At 43.0% G+C, this 22,592-nt stretch overlaps 1 long non-coding RNA gene across 1 annotated transcript; it reads right to left on the reverse strand.

Annotated features, from left to right (window-relative positions):
* Positions 1-950: 950 nt before the first annotated feature.
* On the reverse strand, positions 951-21,883 carry LOC118888212. The gene is made up of 7 exons (XR_005018271.1): positions 21,757-21,883; positions 20,891-21,150; positions 18,398-18,497; positions 17,801-17,878; positions 13,876-14,063; positions 1,353-1,402; positions 951-1,137 (listed from the first exon to the last, which is right to left on the reverse strand). It is a non-coding gene; the product is annotated as an uncharacterized LOC118888212 (long non-coding RNA).
* Between the last annotated feature and the right edge of the window lie 709 nt (positions 21,884-22,592).

Raw genomic sequence — 22,592 nt, forward strand, 5'->3', positions numbered from 1 at the left:
GGGAATTACCAGGGGGTGGGAAGCCACCCAGGACTGGCTAAAACTAGTTTATTGCGCCTAAAACTAACTTATTTTTTGTGTGAACTGTTGGCGATCTTCAAAAGAAGATATGCAGTGATAGGAAGGTAACGAATAGACAAAGGAATGAACAAAACAAGCATGGCTCCACCAGCCGCTTCAAACATCGAGAACATTTCCGAATCATTATTACTCTCTGGGATCCCCTTTCCTTTCAATGCTCCTCGAGAACCACTCCCACCAGAGTTAAGTATTTTCCCAAATTTTATGTGCAATAAGAAAATAGTAATGACTTCGCCACAGATCTCTGTATTTCTCAATAAAATATTAGTATTCCATTCTGCTTGCTTTATTCATTGAGAGCACACTGTCTGGTCTTCTGTACTCTTTTCTCTCAACTGTGCATTTCTAAAATGCACGAGGACGTTGCCTGTATATTCAGTCAACTTGCTTCACTTCTGTACAATATTCCACTGTCAATCACTTCACACTCTATGTATCTGCTCTCCTGCCAACATACTCGTGGGTTGTCTGCAGGTTGCGGTACTAGAGGCATTACTCCTGAGAACATGCTTATACACGGACACACATGCAAGACATTCTCTATAGAGTTTCTACCAATGAGGGGAACTTCTGAGTCACCTTCAGCTTTTCAACACGGCGCCAAATGGATTTCCAAAGCAACTGTACCAATGTACAGTGCCGGCAGCAAGGGATGAGTCTCGTCACTGCTTGCATATGCGTCAACAGAGGGTTTTATCCACGGGCAGAGGCTACTAACTGATCCCAAACCAAATTATCCCTCTTCTCAGCTTGGCAACACCTCCCAGCGGGTCTCAGCATCTGATGTGTCTGTGTGGTTGGGTTCTGGCTAAAGGAACGCTGAGTTGAAGGATGTACACCATGGAAACCTCCCATGGGTAAGCGTGCACGTGTTTTCTCTCTTTCAGCTGTGCGGCACCGAAGCAACGGCAACAAACAACACCAACAGCAACAAACCAATAAATGAAAACAGGGGTACCTTGGGAGGCAGGTGTCGAAGATGGCAGAGGACCAGTTTGGCCAGGAACCTGGATCTCTCACTCCCCGCCGGGAAGAAATCTCCTCAAGTAGGAACACCTGCAAAGGACGAGTCATTTAAAATAAATAAACTGTGATTGCGTTAAGTCTATGAAATTCTCCGGTGTCTTTGTCAAAGCAGTTCACATTACTCTCACCAACACAGCCCCCGACTTCCTAACTGGATCAACCTCCTGCCTCTCCAATGACAGCGTAGCCAATGTGAGTTTCTCATTTTCAAACACGATTGGTTGACTTTTCAGCTGGTGACTCACCTGCGTGATTCCACTTCTGGGAAGCCCGAATCTTCTTGTCTTTTGCTCACCTAGAGAATGTAAAATAATTGTAAGAAAATATAAGACTATGCAGATACGTGTATATAAATAGCTGTAGACTTCTATAGCTATCCTACATAGGGGGTATAGGAGTATGTGTAATAAACATATTTAGAAATGTGGCAATTTGGGAAATTTTTCAGGATTTAGCTCTTTCATATCAGGGCTTTTTAGAATATCTAGGGAGCCGCGTGTTCTGAGGGACGTATATTTGTGCCCTGATTATGAAGGGCTTTACACTGGTATACAGAATTTTATGTGGGTATCATTCATGCCCCTTAGAATCTTATAATCAAAAAAAAATTCCAAAGATTAAAAACCCATTAGCCTTATTGTAACTAGATGTTCCTGGGTGATAGCCAGCCTCTAGACGAGCACAGTCCTGTAGAAGTTTCTGCAATGTTGGAATAACGTTCTACGCTGTGCCATCCAACATGGCGGCTACCCAGCACTTACTTGAAACATAGCTAGTATGACCAAGGAAGTAAGGTTTTAAGTTGTCTTTTATTTTAAATCATTTACATTTAGTTAGACAGGGATGACTACTGGCTACCATGTTAGGCCACTGGAATACATCTCTAGACCCTTCCCACTCAACACGTGGACCACCACCATCAGCATCTCCTGGGTGCCAGCCACGAATGGATGTTCTCAAGTCTCGCCTCGGACTTACCATGTCAGACTCACATGTGAGCACGTTAAAGTTGGAGAACACCACGTTAGAGTTGTTTCACACAGATATCCCATGTTTCTTCTCCTTCCTGAATCTGTCCCAAACAAAGCATGGTGGTGTCCTTCCATTACCCAATGACAATGACACCACCCATGTCTCTACCTGCAACTCCTTCAAATTCAGCTCATCTGTGCTCAAGATTATCAAGCTATTCCTCATTTTGTTTCTAAAATCAGAGCAAAATGCGCTGCACAATTTTTGCACTGTTGTGTAGCACCACGTGGTACCTGACATAGAATGGGGAGACACTTAATATTGTTTCTATAAGAAAATGACGTCCAATGAATAATTGGTTGAAGCGAGCACCCATATTACAGATTTCCAACACCAAGCACTCTGTTAATGAAAACAAACACACCGCGGCGTGGTCCCTTCAGATGAACCCTTGCCGAGACTTTTTCCATGATGGCGTGCGTCTAATCCCTAAGGCACAAGCATCTCTTATAAAAATTCCACCACCCACCTTATCACAGTTTTCAGTCACACACTGCTAAACTTGACTGGACCTGACATGGAACTATCCTTCTGCCCAGAAGGGCCTTTAATACATGACGTTTGATCACTGTAAAGGCCAGGTGGCTTTTACGTCAGTAGCAATTTGGAGGAAAACCATTCAAGGGGCACAAGAAATTGGGTTAACAATGGAAGAATTAACTGGGAGGTAGGGTGGGTAATTACTCTCAGAATAATCATGGGTAACAATTCTGTAGCACCTACTGTGTGCCAGCATCAGACTAAAAGTCTGACGTGCATTAACACCTTGGATCCAGCATGACCAGGACATTGATGGAAAGAGGCCACTGGGAGACCAGTCAGAAGGAGGCGGATTCAGTCCCAGGAGGGAGAAACCCAAGTGTCGCAGTGGGTTTGGGGAAAAGTGGCTGGGCTGGGTATTGCTTTGTTGGTAGATTCTCTAAGATTTACCATTACTCAGATCAGGACAGAAAGAAAGGAATCAATAAGCACCAACTTCCAGATTTTGACTTGAATAATTATGTATATATACAGTTGACCCTTGAACAACACAGGTTTGAACTGTGTGGGTCCACTTCTAAGCACATTTTTTCCACTAAATACGTACGACAGTACCACACGATCCAAAGTTAGTTGAACCGTGGTATATGGAGGAACCATGGACACAGAGTGCTGACTATAAGTTATACTCGAATTTTTGGTGCCCTGAACCTCCACGTGGTTCAAGGGTCAACTACAGTGGGACCATTCTGAGAAGGGGAAACCTGGAGGGTAAGAAGAGATTTGGAGGATTTTTTTTTTAGAACGGGGTCGGGGGGTGGAGAGTGTAAGCCAAAGTTCTCAAATGATTAGAACAAAGCCGTCCTATCCCTGAGCTGCTCTAAATGATCACAAGGCGGGAAGTACCACATATAAGGTAATGTGCCCGGGTTGGGTTTTCTCTTTTAGAGAGAGGTCGACCACCATTTTCGTCCTGGATTTATCCTCTTTGTCAACGGCTGTGAGAATCTTTCATGCATTTCTCAGTGGTTCACCTGTTCCCCATGGAGCCCATTTGTTCTCAGAAGACAAGTTGGGTTCCATGATGCCAGAACTAGTGGTCAAGGAGGGTGGTCCCTGGTGTTCCTCTAAATCTTCACAGAGACAGTGATGTCTGCCTCCAGGCTCTTATCCCAGCAAGTTCAACTGTGGCTTGTCCTGATTCAGCTCCAATCAGACACACCTGGCGGCTTGTGGTACAAGGAAACGTCTAAGCCATGGACCACCCACCATGTTTGATGTATCCATTGTAGGTGTCATCAGATGGCTACAGGTGTTGGCTCTCCAGTTTGCATACCCCATGGCCATGCTACCACTGGGGTCCTGCCACCCGCTAGCCAAGCTTCCATTTCTTCCGAACCCAGGCTATTTAGAGAGAATCACGGAGTATATATGTCAACCCCAATCTCCCATATATCCACCATGGATACTATGTATAAAATAGATCACTAATGAGAACCTACTGTGTAGCACAGGGAACTCTACTCAGTGCTCTGTGGCGACCTAAATGGGAAGGGAACCCAAAAAAGAGGGGATATACGTATACGTAGAGCTGATTCACTTTGCTGTACAGCAGAAACTAACACGGTATGGTAAAGCAACTCTACTCCCATAAAAATTAAAAAAAAAAAAGAGAGAGAGGGGAGAGAAGATGGCGGAAGAGTAAGACGCGGAGATCACCTTCCTTCCCACAGATACAGTAGAAACACATCTACACGTGGAACTGCTCCTACAGAACACCCACTGAACACTGGCAGAAGACGTCAGACCTCCCAAAAGGCAAGAAAATCCCCATGTACCTGGGTAGGGCAAAAGAAAAAAGAAATAACAGAGACAAAAGAATAGGGACAGGACCTGCACCAGTGGGAGGGAGCCGTGAAGGAGGAAAGGTGTCCACACACTAGGAGCCCCTTCGCGGGCGGAGACTGCGGGTGGCGGAGGGGGAAGCTTCGGAGCCGCGGAGGAGAGCGCAGCCACAGGGGTGCGGAGGGCAAAGCGGAGAGGTTCCCGCACGGAGGCTCGGCGCCGAGCAGCACTCAGCAGCCCGAGAGGCTTGTCTGCTCCCCCGCCGGGGCGGGCGGGGCTGGGAGCTGAGGCTCGGGCTGCGGTCGGATCGCAGGGAGAGGACTGGGGTTGGCGGCGTGAACACAGCCTGAAGGGGCTAGTGCACCACAGCTGGCCGGGAGGGAGTCCGGGAAAAGGTCTGCAGCTGCCGAAGAGACAAGAGACTTTTTCTTACCTCTTTGTTTCCAGGTGCGCGAGGAGAGGGGATTCAGAGCGCCGCCTAAACGAGCTCCAGAGACAGGCGCGAGCCGCGGCCAACAGCGCGGACCCCAGAGACGGGCCTGAGACGCTAAGGCTGCTGCTGCCGCCACCAAGAAGCCTGTGTGCGAGCACAGGTCACTCTCCACACCGCCCCTCCCGGGAGCCGGTGCAGCCGCCACGGCCAGGCTCCCGAGATCTGGGGACAGCTTCCCCGGGAGAACGCACGGCGCGCCTCACGCTGGTGCAACGTCACGCCGACCTCTGACGCCGCAGGCTCGCCCCGCCTCCTCCGTATCCCTCCCTCCCCGCGGCCTGGGTGAGCCAGAGCCCCCGAAGCAGCTGCGCCTTTAACCCCGTCCTGTCTGAGTGAAGAACAGACGCCCTCAGGCGACCTACACGCAGAGGCGGGGCCACATCCAAAGCTGAGCCCCGGGAGCTGTGCGAACAAAGAAGAGAAAGGGAAATCTCTCCCAGCAGCCTCAGAAGCAGCGGATTAAAGCTCCACAAACAACTTGATGTGCCTGCATCTGTTGAATACCTGAATAGACAACGAGTCATCCCAAATTCAAGAGGTGGACTTTGGGAGCAGGATATATTAATTTTTCCCCTTTTCCTTTTTTTTTTTGTGAGTGTATATGCATATGCTTCTGGGGGAGATTTTGTCTGTATAGCTTTGCTTTATAATAGCTTTATTTTACTTCACTATATTTTATCCTCTTTCTTTCTTTCTATTTTTTCTCCCTTTTATTCTGAGCCGTGTGGATAACAGGCTCTTGGTGCTCCAGTCAGGCATCAGGGCTGTGCCTCTGAGGTGGGAGAGCCAACTTCAGGACACTGGTCCACAAGAGACCTCCCAGCTCCACGTAATACCAAACGGCGAAAATCTCTCAGAGATCTCCATCTCAACATCAAGACCCAGCTTCACTCAACGACCAGCAAGCTACAGTGCTGGACACCCTATGCCAAACAACTAGCAAGACAGGAACACAGCCCCATCCATTAGCAGAGAGGCTGCCTAAAATCATAATAAGGACACAGACACCCCAAAACACACCACCAGACGTGGACGTGCCCACCAGAAAGACAACAGCCAGCCTCATCCACCAGAACACAGGCACTAGTCCCCTCCACCAGGAAGCCTACATAACCCACTGAACCAACCTTAGCCACTGGGGACAGATACCAAAAACAACGGGAACTACGAACCTGCAGCCTGTGAAAAGGAGACCCCAAACACAGTAAGATAAGCAAAATGAGAAGACAGAAAAACACAGCAGGTGAAGGAGCAGGGTCAAAACACACCAGACCTAACAAATGAAGAGGAAATAGGTAGTCTACCTGAAAAAGAATTCAGAATAATGATAGTCAGGATGATCCAAAATCTTGGAAATAGAATAGACAAAATGCAAGAAACATTTAACAAGGACGTAGAAGAACTAAAGAGGAACCAAGCAACGATGAAAAACACAAACAATGAAATTAAAAATACTCTAGATGGGATCAATAGCAGAATAACCGAGGCAGAAGAACGGATAAGTGACCTGGAAGATAAAATGGTGGAAATAACTACTGCAGAGCAGGATAAAGAAAAAAGAATGAAAAGAACTGAGGACAGTCTCAGAGACCTCTGGGACAACATTAAACGCACCAACATTCGAATTATAGGGGTCCCAGAAGAAGAAGAGAAAAAGAAAGGGACTGAGAAGATATTTGAAGAGATTATAGTTGAAAACTTCCCTAATATGGGAAAGGAAATAGTTAATCAAGTCCTGGAAGCACAGAGAGTCCCATACAGGATAAACCCAAGGAGAAACACGCCAAGACACATATTAATCAAACTGTCAAAAATTAAATATAAAGAAAACATATTAAAAGCAGCAAAGGAAAAACAACAAATAACACACAAGGGAACCCCCATAAGGTTAACAGCTGATCTTTCAGCAGAAACTCTGCAAGCCAGAAGGGAGTGGCAGGATATACTTAAAGTGATGAAGGAGAAAAACCTACAACCAAGATTAATCTACCCAGCAAGGATCTCATTCAGATGTGATGGAGAAATTAAAACCTTTACAGACAAGCAAAAGCTGAGAGAGTTCAGCACCACCAAACCAGCTTTACAACAAATGCTAAAGGAACTTCTCTAGGCAAGAAACACAAGAGAAGGAAAACACCTACAATAACAAACCCAAAACATTTAAGAAAATGAGAATAGGAACATACATATCGATAATTACCTTAAATGTAAATGGATTAAATGCTCCCACCAAACGACACAGACTGGCTGAATGGATACAAAAACAAGACCCATATATATGCTGTCTACAAGAGACCCACTTCAGACCTAGGGACACATACAGACTGAAAGTGAGGGGATGGAAAAAGATATTCCATGCAAATGGAAATCAAAAGAAAGCTGGAGTAGCAATTCTCATATCAGACAAAATAGACTTTAAAATAAAGACTATTACAAAAGACAAAGAAGGACACTATATAATGATCAAGGGATCGATCCAAGAGGAAGGTATAACAATGGTAAATATTTATGCACCCAACATAGGAGCACCTCAATACATAAGGCAAATACTAACAGCCATAAAAGGGGAAATCGACAGTAACACAATCATAGTAGGGGACTTTAACACACCACTTTCACCAATGGACAGATCATCCAAAATGAAAATAAATAAGGAAACACAAGCTTTAAATGATACATTAAACAAGATGGACTTAATTGATATTTATAGGACATTCCACCCAAAAACAACAGAATACACATTTTTCTCAAGTGCTCATGGAACATTCTCCAGGATAGATCATATCTTGGGTCACAAATCAAGTCTTGGTAAATTTAAGAAAATTGAAATCGTATCAAGTATCTTTTCTGACCACAACGCTATGAGACTAGATATCAATTACAGGAAAAGATCTGTAAAAAATACAAACACATGGAGGCTACACAATACACTACTTAATAACGAAGTGATCACTGAAGAAATCAAAGGGGAAATCAGAAAATACCTAGAAACAAATGACAATGGAGACACGACGACCCAAAACCTATGGGATGCAGCAAAAGCAGTGCTAAGAGGGAAGTTTATAGAAATACAATCCTACCTCAAGAAACAGGAAACATCTCGAATAAACAACCTAACCTTGCACCTGAAGCAATTAGAGAAAGAAGAACAAAAAAACCCCAAAGCTAGCAGAAGGAAAGAAATCATAAAGATCAGATCAGAAATAAATGAAAAAGAAATGAAGGAAACAATAGCAAAAATCAATGAAACTAAAAGCTGGTTCTTTGAGAAGATAAACAAAATTGATAAACCATTAGCCAGACTCATCAAGAGAAAAAGGGAGAAGACTCAAATCAATAGAATTAGAAATGAAAAAGAAGAAGTAACCACTGACACTGCAGAAGTACAAACGATCATGAGAGATTACTACAAGCAACTCTATGCCAATAAAATGGACAACCTGGAAGAAATGGACAGATTCTTAGAAATGCACAACCTGCAGAGACTGAACCAGGGAGAAATAGAAAATATGAACAGACCAATCACAAGCACTGAAATTGAAACTGTGATTAAAAACCTTCCAACAAACAAAAGCCCAGGACCAGATGGCTTCACAGGTGAATTCTATCAAACGTTTAGAGAAGAGCTAACACCTATCCTTCTCAAACTCTTCCAAAATATTGCAGAGGGAGGAACACTCCCAAACTCATTCTACGAGGCCACCATCACCCTGATACCAAAACCAGACAAAGATGTCACAAAGAAAGAAAACTACAGGCCAATATCACTGATGAACATAGATGCAAAAATCCTCAACAAAATGCTAGCAAACAGAATCCAACAGCACATTAAAAGGATCATACACCATGATCAAGTGGGGTTTATCCCAGGAATGCAAGGATTCTTCAATATACGCAAATCAATCAACGTGATACACCATATTAACAAATTCAAGGAGAAAAACCATATGATCATCTCAATAGATGCAGAGAAAGCTTTCGACAAAATTCAACACCCATTTATGATAAAAGCCCTGCAGAAAGTAGGCACAGAGGGAACTTTCCTCAACATAATAAAGGCCATATATGACAAACCCACAGCCAACATTGTCCTCAATGGTGAAAAACTGAAACCATTTCCACTAAGATCAGGAACGAGACAAGGTTGCCCACTCTCACCACTATTATTCAACATAGTTTTGGAAGTGTTAGCCACAGCAAACAGAGAAGAAAAAGAAATAAAAGGAATCCAAATCGGAAAAGAAGAAGTAAAGCTGTCACTGTTTGCAGATGACATGATACTATACACAGAGAATCCTAAAGATGCTACCAGAAAACTACTACAGCTAATCAATGAATTTGGTAAAGTAGCAGGATACAAAATTAATGCACAGAAATCTCTTGCATTGCTATACACTAATGACGAAAAATCTGAAAGTGAAATTAAGAAAACACTCCTGTTTACCATTGCAACAAAAAGAATAAAATATCTAGGAATAAACCTACCTAAGGAGACAGAAGACCTGTATGTAGAAAATTATAAGACACTGATGAAAGAAATTAAAGATGATACAAATAGATGGAGAGATATACCATGTTCTTGGATTGGAAGAATCAACATTGTGAAAATGACTCTACTACCCAAAGCAATCTACAGATTCAATGCAATCCCTATCAAACTACCACTGGCATTTTTCACAGAACTAGAACAAAAAATTTCACAATTTGTGTGGAAACACAAAAGACCCCGAATAGCCAAAGCAATCTCGAGAACGAAAAATGGAGCTGGGAGAATCAGGCTCCCTGACTTCAGACTATATTACAAAGCTACAGTAATCAAGACAGTTTGGTACTGGCACAAAAACAGAAATATAGATCAATGGAACAGGATAGAAAGCCCAGAGATAAACCCACGCACATATGGTCACCTTATCTTTGATAAAGGAGGCAAGCATATACAGTGGAGAAAAGATAGCCTCTTCAATAAGTGGTGCTGGGAAAATTGGACAGATACATGTAAAAGTATGATATTAGAACACTCCCTGACACCATACACAAAAAATAAACTCAAAATGGATTAAAGACCTAAGTGTAAGGCCAGACACTATCAAACTCTTAGAGGAAAACATAGGCAGAACACTCTATGACATAAATCACAGCAAGATTCTTTTTGACCCAGCTCCTAGAGAAATGGAAATAAAAACACAAATAAACAAATGGGACCTAATGAAACTTAAAAGCTTTTGCACAGCAAAGGAAAACATAAACAAGACCAAAAGACAACCACCAGAATGGGAGAAAATATTTGCAAATGAAGCAACTGACAAAGGATTAATCTCCAAGATTTACAAGCAGCTCATGCAGCTCAACAACAAAAAAACGAACAACCCAATCCAAAAATGGGCAGAAGACCTAAATAGACATTTCTCCAAAGAAGATATACAGATGGCCAACAGACACATGAAAGCATGCTCAACATCATTAATCATTAGAGAAATGCAACTCAAAACTACAATGAGATATCATCTCACACCAGTCAGAATGGCCATCATCAAAAAATCTAGAAACAATAAATGCTGGAGAGGGTGTGGAGGAAAGGGAACCCTCTTGCACTGTTGGTGGGAATGTAAATTGATACAGCCACTATGGAGAACAGTATGGAGGTTCCTTAAAAAACTACAAATAGAACTACCATACGACCCAGCAATCCCACTACTGGGCATATACCCTGAGAAAAACCATAGTTCAAAAAGAGTCATGTACCAAAATGTTCATTGCAGCTCTATTTACAATAGCCAGGACATGGAAGCAACCTAAGTGTCCATCATTGGATGAATGGATAAAGAAGATGTGGCACATATATACAATGGAATATTACTCAGCCATAAAAGAAATGAAATGGAGGTATTTGTAATGAGGTGGATGGAGTTAGAGTCTGTCATACAGAGTGAAGTAAGTCAGAAAGAGAAAAACAAATACAGTATGCTAACACATATATATGGAATCTAAGGAAAAAAAAAAAAGGTCATGAAGAACCTAGTGGGAAGATGGGAATAAAGACACAGACCTACTAGAGAATGGACTTGAGGATATGGGGAGGGGGAGGGGTGAGATGTGACAGGGTGAGAGAGTGGCATGGACATATATACACTACCAAATGTAAAATAGATAGCTAGTGGGAAGCAGCTGCATAGCACAGGGAGATCAGCTCGGTGCTTTGTGGCCACCTAGAGGGGTGGGATGGGGAGGGTGGGAGGGAGGGAGATGCAAGAGGGAAGAGATATGGGAACATATGTATATGTATAACTGATTCACTTTGTTATAAAGCAGAAACTAACACACCATTGTAAAGCAATTATACTTCAATAAAGATGTTTAAAAAAAAAAAAAAAAAGAGAGAGAGAGACTCATGGAGATTTCCTCTCCAGATGGCTCCAGTTTTCCTCATCCCTCACTGGGTTGGCTCACTGCCCACGGACATCACTTCATTCCACTGGGGGTTGGGGGCGGGTCACCCTGTGTACCGTGGAGGCCCAGAGAAGCGATGTATGCCGGCGGGGCGAGTCTAGGGCAGGATCCTGGAAGAGGAGATGGGTTTTTGTGAGCTGAGCATGGCAGGCTGGATATTGGCAGGACACTTTCTAACATTTATAGACCGTTTCCAAAACGGTAAATTGGGTGAGTCCTCACTCCTATGTATTTTGTGAAGAGGCTAGACATTAAGAAATGGTTGTGGAATGAAGTGAGGGTTTATGGGTGACAAATGTATAGAGACAGTGGTCCACGCGCATGTCTGCCCAGTTGCCACATCTGGAACACATGACTGTTGAGGAATAGAACTAGAAGAGAAAAGTGATTGTCAGTTGATGATAGCAGAGGGGGAGGTGATGCTGGGCAAAGAGAAATCCCCCTGATGGATCCTGAAAGGCTTACAGATACTACTATAAATAGGCACATAGACAATTTTTTTTCTGAACTCTATATACGCCGCTGGGTATGAAATAGATATCTAGTGAGAACCTGCTGTAGAGCCCAGGGAACTCTACTGGGTGCTCTGTGGTGACCTGGATGGGAGGGACATCCAAAAGGGAGGCGATACGTGTATACATACATACAGCAGGGTCACTTTGCTGTGCAGCAGGAGCTAGCACAACATTGTAAAGCAACTATACCCCAATAAAAAAATAAATATTAAAAAAATTACAGAAAAGAAAAAAAAAGTACATGGGAAAGGAAACTTAAATACATATGACTAAACGAAAGAAGCTATTCTGAAAAGACTACCTACTGTGTGATTCCAGCTCTATGACATTATAAAAAAAAGACAAAATATGGAGACAGCAAAAAGATCAGTGGTTGCCAGGGTCTAGGGGGAAAAGGAAAATGAACAGACAGAGCACAGAAGATTTTTTAGGGCAGTGAAACTACTCTGTATGATGATAAAACGATGGATACATGTCATTATACATTTGCCCAAACCCACAGAGTGTACACCACCAAGAGCAAACCCTAATGTAAACTACAGACTTGGGGTGATAACGTGTCAATGGGTTCATCCATCTATTTTAATTTTACAAATGTACCACTGGGTACATCCATCACATCTATCTATCTATCTATCTATCTATCTATCTATCTATCTATCTATCTATCTATCTATCTATCTATCTATCTATCTATCTATCTAATCTATCTATCTATCTATCTATCTATCTATCTATCTATCTATCTATCTATCTATCTATCTATCTATCTATCTATCTATCTATCTATCTATCTATCTAATCTATCTATCTATCTATCTATCTATCTATCTATCTATCTATCTATCTATCTATCTATCTATCTATCTATCTATCTATCTATCTATTGAGAGGGAGAGAAGTTATTTTAAGGAATTGGCTCACATGATTTTAGGGCTGGCAAGTCCAAAATCCCTAGGGCAGGCCAGCAGCCTGGAAATTCAGTAAGAGTTGATGTTACAGTCTTACGTCCAGTGTCATCAGGGCAGCAAGCTGGAAACTCAGGCAGAATTCCTTCTTCTTTGGGGGACCTCAAATCTTTTTTTCTCTTATGTCCTTCACCTGATTAGATAAGGCCCACCCACATTACAGCAGGTCATCTGCTTTACTCAAAGGCTAATGATGCAAATGTTCATTCCAGGTATAAAATATCTTCCCAGAAACATCTAAACTGTTTGACTGGTCACTGTGGCCTGGACAAGTTGACAGATAAAATTATCCATCGCAGGCTGTATTTAAACAAAGCCACTTATGCAGGCATGTCTGATGGTCTGACCCAACTCCAGCAGGTGATTTCAGCTCACCAATCTAACGTTCTAATTAAGTCCAGCTGCAGACAGATAAAAGCAATTCCTTGTTTGGACATTACGAGGACAGAATCAGCATCTGTTTTCTCCATCTGCCGTCTTCCTTGTCCTCAAGGCCATGGACCACAGTAGCTGTATTAGCAGGGGAATCAGACTGAATGGGTGAATTGCCTTGTGTTTCATTTTACTAACGGCACCACCTTTAGCCACCAGCTTCTCAAACCTCTTCACCTCCCTAAATCTTAACTTCCTCATCTGGAAAATGAGGATTCTATCAGCCTCCACACATAGAAGCATTTGGAGCTTCAAATGTTCTGCTTCTAGAACAATGTCTGGGATACGGGAGGACCAGGCTGGATGGCTCACAGACAGGAATGACAGCACCAGGGTCCACGGAGTTCAGAGAAGCACCCAGACCCCCTCGGACCTTTGTGTGGAAGCAGCACACTGTCACCCCGCTCTGCAGTCTCCATGACACCAAGGCTGGAGAGAGGACCCCGCTCCAGCATCTCCAGAGGACCCTGTTGCATGGTGCTAGCCAGGAGATGTGTACTTCATGGTGAGCCTTTCAAGCTCATCTCTGGGACTCCTGCAATGACAGTGGACGCACCTGGAGGAATCTGGCTCAGGGGACAATCCCAGCTGCGAAGTATCCTGGGACACGGACCAGTCACTTTCAGTTCTCTCTTCTCCAGGTGAGCAAGTAGGAAGGGGTTTCCAGCTTGCAGATGGCAGACGGTGGGACTTCTGGGTCTCCATTATCATGGGAGACAGTTACTCATAAACAATTCTCTCTCTCTGTAGATAGATAGATACATAGATAATAGATATGATAAGTAGATAGATGATAGATACAGACATACATAGATGAATAGATATTGATAGGTAATAGACAGAGATAGAGGTTGATAGCTAAATAGATAGATGGATAGCTAGCTAGCTAGATAGGATACATATGGTAAGTAGACAGATGATAGATAGATAGGTCAATAGATGATTGATAGAGGATTGGATTAGATAGATAATATTAGATAGACTGAGATGGATAGATGATAGACAGACATACAGACTAGATAGATAGATGATAGATAGGTGATATAGATATAGATATACAGATATAGATAGATATCCGACGGGTTCTGTTTCCCTGCAGAATGCTAATACAGGTCATCTATACTTGGAGATGGTAAACAATAACCCACAGATTAATAACCCATCAAATCACCCATCAAATCGTGCCAGCTGCCTGTTTCTGTATACAAGCTAAGAATAATTATGTATTTTTTAAATGGTTGGGGAAAAAAGTCAAAAGCAATGAAAACAGTCAATATTCTATGAGACTTGAAAATTATGTGAAATTCAAATCAATAAAGCTTTATTGGAACACAACCAAGAGCATCCGTTTAGGCAACACGTATAACTCTGTACCCGCTGCAAGGCCGAGCTGAGTAGTTGAGACGACGCGTAGGGCCGAAAAAGCCCCCAATATTTCCTCTCTGGCTCTGTACAGACCACGGGTGCCAAGCCGTGCTCTACGTCTTTGAGGAGAAGTCAAGCAAAAACCTTAAGAAACCATTAGCTGCTCAGTCTCTGTGATGTTGGGATGACATCTTATTCTGCAGAAGTCTCCTATGGAAGATTCCACAGGCATCATCTCCCGATGCTTTTCTGAGGGTTTTCCACCTTTGGGGACACGTTGTATGTAAGGCCCACACCACCCTTGACAGCCCCAGCTGTCGCCAGTAACGGGTGTGTCCCTAAAGAGATCCCATTTCCCCTCTAACGAGCACCGCACGGCCCTGCTCTGCACAGCTTTCAAGGCGCTGAGTCATCTCCTTCTGGAAAACTCAGTCCATTACTTTTCCTTCTGCAAAGCAGCCAGGCCATGTCATCTCCTTGCCAAGCTCCCACAAACTGAGATAATCATAATTGCTAAATGGATTACCATAAATACCAGTTTTGCAAGAGCAGAAACCCAACGGCAGCTGTTACCCCGAAGCGCATTCCAGAGGACGGCGTCGTGGGTGATTTCATAGTGCATTAGGTGGTGATTTATGTGGAAACATCTCCAAGAAGTGAGCTGAAAGGATGCAGGCAGGCGGGATCATGGAAGCAGTCATGGCGTTTTGAAGAAACGAAAAGATCGAGAGCAAGTGTCGTCTCTCTGGCTTTTGGGCTTCTCGGCTCCCAGACGAGGCGAAAAGTACTGAGAAGCACTGGACTCATGTCACCTCTTGATCTAAGCAGGTGGCACATATGTAGTGTCATCTCATGCTAGGATAGGATGGGTTCTCCTCCCCGAATCCCAAGGATGACAGTATCGTCTCCTTGGTAAATGCAGCCCTTGGTAGTGATTCCAGATACGAGAGGGTGAGGGAAGAAAAGAATTATTGGTTTCCTCCAACTCCAGCAGGAGATATACTTTTATTTTTATATTGCATCTTTCCACTCTGGAAAATGCCATTGGGGTCCAAGGAAAGGAACAACTTCGGGTAAGAGCCATCAGCACAATACAGACCTGGCAACTGGACACCCTCTCACCAGCAAGGGATGGTCTTGGGCCCGTTTCCAAGGCTGAGAATGAGTGCAAACCCAAGCACGGCTGCAGAAGTTGAGTGACTCATGGAAAAAACACATGAGTTTGTGCAAATATGCATGTGTCTGCCTACCTCCCCACCACATGCCTTACATGTACTGTGTCTACTGCTTAAGAATACGCAGGACAAAATAAGATATCATTAAATAACTGAATGCAATTGTTTGATGCCTGTGATTCGCCTCAAGAAGAGTCTGGAGGTCCAAGGAGGGGAGTGGGTGTGACTATAGATTCAACAAGATTACCCAGGGGGCGGTAATCACTTAGTGGGATGGGTATATGAGGGATACAATATACTCTTCTCCCTGCTTTTGTATGTTTGCAGTTCTCCAAACAAATATAAATTTCATCTGACCATCACAAAGATTTTAGAAGGCAGAGTATTTATTTATTTATTATTTTTAAAGTGTTTGTTGGCGCGTAGTTGATTTACAATGTTCTGTTAGTTTCAGGTGTACCACCAAGTGAATCACTTATACATACACATGTATCTATTCTTTTTCAGAGTCTTTTCCCATACAGGTCATTACAGAGTACTGAGTAGAGTTCCCTGTGCTATACAGTAGGTCCTTAGTAGTTGTCTACTTTGTATATAGTAGTGTGTATGTGTCCATCCCAATCTCCCAATTTATCCCTGTCCCTCAGAAGGCAGAATATTTAAAAATGTACTCTTCCCTCAACCCCTTCACCTGAAATGTCTTTATGTCCCTGTCAACCACAAGGACAAGATTTTTTAAAAATCATTGAGTTCTGAGCTTCTTGGCAGCCAAAGGAAAAAGTGATACCTCTTCTGTTTTGTGAATAACCGTTTCCCAACAATTCTCCCTGGGAAGAAAAGCTGTTCCAGTCATATCTCTGAGTCATTAATCCCCAAAATGTTTTCAGTATTTCCCCCACAGGGAACACAGTGACATACTTTGGAAATGCACTCTGCTATAAATATTTTCACTTTAACATCCAGTGCGTACTAACAAAGTGCTGTGCAGAGGTAGCAATTCTGTGGAGAACTACAACAGCAGTGGTCTAAGAACTCAGCTTTTGGGTGGTCCAGGGTGAGTTGAAAATAACACCTATGCTATCTATGAGCCATGATCCTTCAAGCCATACTCCCCAAATATCGCATCTTTCAAGTGGTTCGTTGACCCAAATGAATGGCATTTTAATGTCGTATCGTCTGGCAAAGGCATGGAAAAATCCACATTTTCTGTGGCCGGGTAAGGGCAGAGGCATAAACCCTAATAACCGACCACGGAAACAGTATGGTTATACGTCTGTCATGGGTGCTCATGGCAGAATGGGTGGTGAGTGTCCCTCAGTATAGCTAATATCTTCTCTATAAATGAAAGTCCTCTCCACATTATGCTAAGTGAAATAAGACAGACAGAGACAAATACGGTATGATATCACTTATATGTGGAATCTAAAAAATACAACTAGTATTAGTGAATAAAACAAAAACAGAAGCAGACTCACAGATATAGAGAATAAACTAGTGGTTCCCAGTGGGGAGAGGGAAGCGGGGGAGGGGCAGGATAGGGGGAGGGGATTAAGAGGTACAAACTATGATGTATAAAATAAGCTACAGGGATATATTGTACGGCACAGGGAATACACCCACTATTCTATACTAACTATATATTGAGTATAACCTTGAAAAATTGTGAATGACTACATTGTCCAACCTGTAACTTATATAATATTGTACATTAACGACAGTTCAATAAAATAATAAAGTTAAGTTTTACAAAGTCCTCAAACATTTTAGCGAAGGAAATGCTTCAAATTCAGACTTAGAATTCGGCCATACAAATATTTCCATCACTCTCCCATGAAACATCTGGATTTGAGCAATGCACTCTCTTTGTGATGTATCAAGAGGTATTTCATGCAAAGATAATTTGAAGCAATGAGAACCGCTGTATGGCGCTTTCTGACTTACCTCTACCTGCCATGCAAACAGGGCTCTGGTCCCTGGGCTGCTTCCCACGGTAAAATTGATCCCTTTGAGTCCTATCTCCTGGGGGGAGTGAGAACATAAAGTGAGATGTTTTTAAACTACCTCCGGAATAGGTCAGATAGTTTAATAGTAATCAGATAGTAACTGATGACTACATCAATAGTAAAACAAAGAACCAAATTTAGCCATGACCATAAGCGCTGGTCAAAGGTAGCAGGGCACTTATACGGGCTCCCATGGGCTTCTCTAGAAGCCGACTGTATTGTAAATTCCCACTCCCTCGGAATCCTTGTGATTGAGAAGCTCACACAAGTGAAATTCACCTTCTGTCCCCTATCAGAGAGAACTCTTTCACAAACTCAAAAAACTGGGTTAAAAGATGTATGCCACGGACTCTGAATGGTAATAGTAAGGCAGAATAAAATTAAATACCCAGTGGGTGTTTATAATGCTGACTGAATTACTGCAAGATATTCTACAGAACAAGAACAAAATTGAATATCATTGTGTATACAAATGAATACGGGTAACCATGACCCTGGAGCAGGTCAAATGTAAGTGTGATTGTGAATCACACACCTTTAATGAAAGGGGTAGGTGAGGCCACGTCTCAGCTCCATCTCCTATGGCTGTGTCCCCTTCCTCAGGTAACTGGTGACTCCATCAGGTGGTTTTTCATCTGAAGAATGAGAATAATGGCAGAATCATTGAGGGTATTATGTGTGAATGATTTACTGGGTAGATGATAGATAGATAGATATTGATAGATAGATAGATAGACATATAGAAGGATGGATAGAGATAGGTAGGTAGATAGATAGACATATAGAAGGATGGATGGATAGATAGGTAGACAGACAGACAGACATATAGAAGGATGGATGGACAGATAGATACATAGATAGATACATGGATGGATGGACAGATAGATAGAAGGATGGATGGAGAGAGAGACAGACAAATAGAAGGATGGATGGATAGATAGATACATAGACAGATACATGGATGGATGGATGGATAGACAGGCACATCAGATAAATGACAGGTGATAGGTGGATAGACAGATATGAATAGATGAAAGATTTATAGATTCGATAGATGGTAGATAGATGATAGAACAGATAAATGATTGGTGGATGGATAGATAATAGATACATAGATATGGATAGAGGAAAGATTGACAGATTTGATAGATGAGAGTAGATAGATGATTCATAGATATGAAACACTGGTAGATGATAGATAGCTAGAATAATATGTATTACATATTATATGAATTTATGCTTATACTCACACCCATGCAGTTGAGTTTCTCATGTAGAGTAACCCAGCAATTAGAGAATAGCCATTTCAAGTGAGTTAAAAATTGCAACTTCTGGGCTTCCCTGGTGGCGCAGTGGTTAAGAATCCACCTGCCAATGCAGGGGACACCGGTTCGAGCCCTGGTCTGGGAAGATCCCACATGCCACACAGCAACTAAGCCTGTGCGCCACAACTACTGAGCCTGCGCTCTAGAGCCCGCGACCCACAACTACTGAGCCCGTGTGCCACAACTACTGAAGCCCGCGCGCCTAGAGCCCGTGCTCTGCAACAAGAGACGCCAATGCAGTGAGAAGCCCGCGCACCACAACGAAGAGTAGCCCCCGCTCGCTGCAACTAGAGAAAGCCCGCGTGCAGCAACAAAGACCCAACGCAGCCAAAAGTAAGTAAATAATTAAAGAAAAATTTCAATTTCTACATTTAAGTGTTGTATATCAAATTTTAAAAACCTTATTCTTTTAAAATTCTCAGTTTGCTAGCACACTCACTTCAGAAGAACTGATGGCCTTCCCCATAAATAGTAACAACACCTTTGCAAGGAACCCACAGCCCCTCTGAGAGAGGGGACTTCATTCCACCTCCTTTTGTGTCCCGCCTGCCTGGAGCAGATGACCACGTTCTTCTCATTTGCTCCTCAAGCGAAATGTACTTACGCTGTTAATAAATGAATTCTAGCTTTCCACACTGAAAGGATCTGGAGATCCAACGTGTTTGGAAAATTATTTTCAAGGCTGACCTCACCCATCGCTGACAGCTTTGGCAGAGGCTGTGGTTAGGTGCCGGTTCTGCTCAACAGATACTGCCAGATGGATGAGGAACGGTGTGCTTTCCGCCACGGGGAGAAGCAGTGACCTAAATCTAAAGATTGAGCATTTGTTTCCAGTTTCTGCTGGTGACCTGCCTCGATCTCTCAGTCTTTTTAGAGCTTCCCGGTTCCGAGGCAGAGTCCGGGCAGGGCGGGAGTCTGGATGGGCAAGCGTTGCCTGGACGATCGGGATTCCGGAATCCCAGGGACAAGGTTTAGGCAACCTCATGGCTCTACCCCCAGCACGTGTTAGGAAAGGATTTCCCTCTTCATGTTCTGCTGTGGACCTTCATCCCCCCTTTACAAACTTGCTATGTATCTGAAGAAAATGAAAACACTAATTCAAAAAGATCCATGCACCCCCATGTTCACAGCAGCACTATTTACAGTAGCCAAGATGTGGAAGCAAGCTAAGTGTTCATCAACAGAGGAACGGATAAAGAAGATGTGGTACATGTATACAATGGAATACTACTCAGTCATGAAAAAGAGTGAAATAATGCCATTTGCAGCAACATGGATGGACCTAGAAATGATCATACTAGGTGAAATAAGTCAGACACAGAAAGACAAATAGTCCATGTTATCACTTATATGTGGAATCTAAAAAGAAAATAAAACAAATGAATGACTATAACAAAACAGAAGCAGACTCACAGATAACGGAGAACAAACTAGTGGTTCCCAGTGCAGAGAGGGAATGGGAGGAGGGGCAACAGGGGGGTAGGAGATTAAGAGGTACAAACTACTATATATAAAACAGATAAGCCACGAGTATATATTGTAGAACATGGGGAATACAGCCAATATTCTATAGTAACTACAAACCTTTAAAATAGTGAATGACTGTGCTGTACATCCGAAACGAATATAATATTGTAAATCAACTATACCTCAATGAAAAAAGTAAATAATAAATAAATAAAAGCAAAAAAAAAAAATCTAACCTTGACTGGATGGATTTTCAGACAAGGCTGAGTTCTGAAGGTGACAGTCTGCAAAGATTTCTTCTCCAAATCAGGTCACATTCCCCAGTTGTAGAGACGGAGACCTGATATCTCTGGGGACACTGATTCAGGCTATTAGAGGAAGAAGTTGTCACAGTTTTGAAGGGTGATGTTGTTTTTAATGATCACCAGTGCCACTGCCCTCTGGAAGAGCGGGAATGTGGACAGAGCGTGACCACCCGCTGAATGCCATTTCTTTGCTGGAAGGGAAACAAGCAGTGTTTGTTAGAATGAAAACGAACCTTGGGAGAGTTTTCCCTTTCAGAGTTTATAGATATCCCAGAGAGGTCCCAAGAGGTGAGAGGGACAAACTAGGGCCAGACCCCCAGCCAACACTTCCCCCATGCATGGTGTCTCTCCAAGAGAAAATGCCTTCAAGATAACCAGCTTCTCCCAAAGCAGTACTACTCCCGTGGTAGTGTTAGTGAACACTCTTACTAAAGTAAGAAACATGAACAAATCCTAAGGGATTCTGACAAAACTCCAGGGGATGAACTGTATTTTTTTTTTTTTTTAATTTTCACATCTGGAACTTCCAGAATCTGTCCATTTAGCATATTTCAAAAATAATGGACACATATGCAGCCTCTGCATATGAATTCAAGATGCTGTGATTAAGTGCCATATGCTTTGCTCTCGTAACTTGACAAAAGACATTATATTACAGAGGACGGAACATTTGATAGAAACAGTGTAGAATCCCTTTTTATTAACTTTCCTATATGTTTTCATATCTCCAGATAATTTTCCCAAAGACACAGGTAATTTTTTTTTTTTTTTTTTAAGTAATGAAGTGTTTCACTTACACCCTTAGGTCTCTCATAAACTCCTTTGGTGATGAGAAAGAAACTTTCCATCATTAACGAAAAGCATATGCTGAGGTTTAGATGACATCAATCTGATTCCTGTAGAATGATGGGACTTTGGGAGTTCTGTGAAGTTAAAAAGAAAAAAAGAAAGAAAGAAAAAGAGAAGAAGCCGTACAGCTTACTCAGCACTGGATTTCACACCAAGGGAAATGGCATGGAAGAGGGTTAAAAAACCATTAATGAGAATGTCCTGTCATTCTATCAAGGGACGTGAAGAAATGGCTAATGAGAATGGGGACGGCTTTCAGGGATGTTGTCATCTTGATGGCATCAGTGTCACTCAAGGCGCACTCTGTCCATCTTAGATGCAGTGCTGGCGGCTTATCTTCGTGAGAAGCGGCATCTCCAGCGTGAGTGTCCAGTCGTCCCTCCCAAACTCCATCCTCCTCCCTCTTTCCAGTCTCCCCATCTGCCCCCTTCATGACTCACGTCTTGACCACAGACACCTGCCCCTCCCAAAACAGCGTCCACCCACTCCTCTCTGCGTGAGGCATCTCCCTGACATTCTCTTCCGCCCTTTCCTCTCCTTTGTTTCCACCAACGTGACATAAAGGCCAGATGTCGGATGGGGCTGGGCATTTTTAAAAGGAAAAAAGAAATGGCAGACATCCTCAGACGTTCCCGAGACCTCCCTCCTCCTTCCCTGAAGCTACTGTCCCATCTTTCCCCTTCCTGTCCCCACCGAATGTTCTCGAACATGGACCACCCTCATTTCTCTCCCGTTACGTTGACCGCTCAGCCCAACCCACCACTGCTGTGATGTTGCCCCGGGA

This window comes from Balaenoptera musculus, chromosome X (genome assembly GCF_009873245.2).
Source record: "Balaenoptera musculus isolate JJ_BM4_2016_0621 chromosome X, mBalMus1.pri.v3, whole genome shotgun sequence".
NCBI classification, from domain to species: Eukaryota; Metazoa; Chordata; class Mammalia; order Artiodactyla; family Balaenopteridae; genus Balaenoptera; species Balaenoptera musculus.